General features: G+C 39.1%; 1 long non-coding RNA gene across 1 annotated transcript; it reads left to right on the top strand.

Moving 5' to 3' along the window:
• The first annotated feature begins 243 nt into the window (after positions 1-243).
• Positions 244-867, top strand: LOC121844624. Its single transcript, XR_006082069.1, has 2 exons — positions 244-325; positions 438-867. It is a non-coding gene; the product is annotated as an uncharacterized LOC121844624 (long non-coding RNA).
• The last annotated feature ends 2,262 nt before the right edge of the window (positions 868-3,129 follow it).

Genomic DNA, 3,129 nt, shown 5'->3' with positions numbered 1-3,129 from the left:
AATTATCTTAATTATCTTTTCAGAACTTCTCAGAAATTAATCAAGTCCATGGAATGGATATAGACAAAAAGAGAATTCAATGACTAGCAGAGGTAGAGAGGCGAGGCAGGGGTGAGGACATCATCCTGCTATTTTGACAGTCCCTGAAGGACAATACAGAAGAGGGATTTGCTCTTATTCCTTCCCTTTCTCTAATGTATTTTGTAATAAAATTAGCAAGTGTAGTAAGATCAATGCTTTACTAGGACTGGAGACCACAGCAGCGATCCTGCTCTTGCCCTACCTCTTCAATGAGGACCCGAGTGGCCTTTATGTCCGTGACATGGTATGCTTATGCACCAATCATCTGTTTCTTCATAAACATAAGTGTGCATGCTTAAATAAAACTACAGCTGATCATTTGTTATGTTCATCTTTTCTTACTTTTGTTGACACAGATTTCACCGCTCTTCACTCCTTTACTGCACATCGGCGGAAATCCATTTCACCATGAGAGTGAAATCCCGCTGGCCTTTGATGGGGAGAACATCCACGCCCTCGAGGACGTCTCCATGGGACTTGGGGCTCTGCTTGGGCTGTATTTTTTAATTTTCCCTTAAATTTCCCAAAATGTCAGAGAAACACTTATGTTGTTAAGTTACTGTGTTCTGGGGATAGGAGAAGTTGGGTGAAGTTACCAGGGCCGGTCATAAAGATGGCAAACTTCCTAACATAACTAAGTGAATATGATATACACACTAAAGCTGAAAAATCTGTATTTAGCATCAAGTCTACAATGTTGTTAGTTTACCTATGATTCATTTTTAATGTATGTTGTTTTTATTGTACATCATTATTTTAGTTTTTTTTAAATGTCATGAAAAGCACTATATGAGGTAAATGTATTATTTATTATGGTCTGACATGTCTGCAGAAATGTTGCAATTTTGTAATGTGTTTTGTTTGGTAAATTGTTTTGTAAATATTAATTCACATTTGTGGTGCCACTAAATAAACAATTATTTAAGTCAATATTGTCAATATTAAAATATGTTTTTATAATGGAGGGAGGGTGGACTGGGAGTTTAAAAAATGAACCCCAAAATGTTCTTTGAGGAACCATGATAAGGGGTTCTTCAAAGAACGTATAGGGGTTCTCACAAAAGGTTCTTCAAATAACTTTTAGGGGTTTCCCCACAGTTTCAAATTGAAGAACCCCTAAAGGATACTGCAGGAACCTTTACCTTTTAGAGTGTATATTGATGAAAGTCACCTTGTCCGAGAGACATTTACGTAGTTATACACAGCCCAATTTGGGATGACTATTTTGGGGTGAAATAGCGGCCACAACAGACAGACCTGATATCGCCCCATAATCCTTGGACGTCACGTGCTGAGGGGGTCTGACCAAAGATATTATATTTAGCTACACTTTGTAGTACATTTTTACACAATGATAAATGTTTCTGATGACACATGACCAAAAGATATTATATTTAGCTACACTTTTTGTCTGAAAGTATAACTGCGATAGACTTAGCAGATGGCGATTCAATTCAGGTGATTCTGCCACTGTGACGTATAATATAGTGGATGGGACGCTTCTTCAACATCAACAGTTAGTCAGACACTTTGGTTCACTCTAACTTTATGCGAAAATGTGTATTCAATAAATATAGTGTAACCGATGTGAAATGGCCAGTTAGCGTTTCAATCGGTGACGTCACTCGCTCTGAGACCTTGAAGGAGTTGCTTTGCAACGGTGGCTTGTGGAGCGATGGGAAACGATGCGAGGTTGGCTGTTGTTGATGTGTGCAGAGGATCCCTGGTTCGAGCCCAGGTCGGGGCGAGGAGAGGGACGGAAGCTATACTGTTACAATAGCAACTCCTCTCATACTGGGAAGACACTCCCCCCCCCCCCCCCCTGAATTTTCAGGCCTCAAGGGCAGTTTTATTTCAATTGTAGTACCCGGACGGAGAAAATCCAGTAAGCGTTTTATAGTCACATCGTTAGGGTAACTTATCCTAAAGTGGACACACTCCCATCAGTTTCTGAGACAACTGCCCAGACTTTGTAGACTGTTTAATAATGCTTAAACCTCATCTTTATCAAATTATCCATTAAAGATACCAACGCAAAACCTACGTTCATCTACATATGGGTTGTTTAAATTGTATCTAATTATTATGCCAGTAATACTTTATCAAATCTCTAGTATTCAATATACCCACATACAATTTATCATATTTTCATATTCACAGAATCCATATAAAACGTAAGAAATTCTCAGCTACTCGCATTTGCTTTTTCAAGGACTCTCCATAGCTACAAAGCAGCTCTCTAAACATACTCCCAGCAGAATAAAAAAATAAACTTTTGTTTCCCAGACAATGACCATAGGATCCTCAACTGTTCTCTAACCTTTCAGAGACCACGGCAAAATCAAGCCTCCCAGGAACTATAGACCTTCCGCTGCTTTCTAAAATATCATCCCGTTTATTATCCAAATTTCAATAATCTGAGTAAGCATATTTCTATATGTTACTATCCAAACGTCAGATTAAGACTCATTTCCACATTCACACAACTCTCATATCAGTCACACAATGCTATTCCCAAACATACCTAATCAATTAGTTTTTCAACAATATTTTTACCTGCAGGAATATTTTCACATTTCTATCTCATGGTTAGTTCCTAGGATAATGCAACTCATACATTTATACTCAGAGCCTCCTGACTGGGCCCTGTTTACACCCCCACACAGGAGTACACACTCAGATCCTGACTCAGCCCTGTTTACGCCTCCAAGGTGCCCCCTCACATAGGAATACACACTCAGAGCCTACGAGGATTTTCTAAAAACTCACTTTAAAAAAAACTAGGTGTATAGAATCTGCTCGCTGCCTCTCAGGTCTAAGGTGGGTCCATCTGCTCCGTTCCCGAAGTGTGGTCTCCATGAGATTCCAAGTTTGAGGGATCCCTCGAGGACGATTTACCCAGGTCGTCAGGAGCGGTCACCAAGTCAAGATTCACATTGCCAAATGTGGTTGTTAATTTCTTTAATATCAAATGAGAAACAAACTTATCACACAAGTCAGATTTATTCTTAAACTAAATCTTTATTCACTTATTAATAAGGGAGCAGG

Source organism: Oncorhynchus tshawytscha, unplaced genomic scaffold (genome assembly GCF_018296145.1).
Source record: "Oncorhynchus tshawytscha isolate Ot180627B unplaced genomic scaffold, Otsh_v2.0 Un_contig_501_pilon_pilon, whole genome shotgun sequence".
Taxonomy (NCBI): Eukaryota; Metazoa; Chordata; class Actinopteri; order Salmoniformes; family Salmonidae; genus Oncorhynchus; species Oncorhynchus tshawytscha.
Note: the sequence above shows the minus strand (reverse complement) of the source record. Positions and strands in the feature narration are given on the sequence as shown.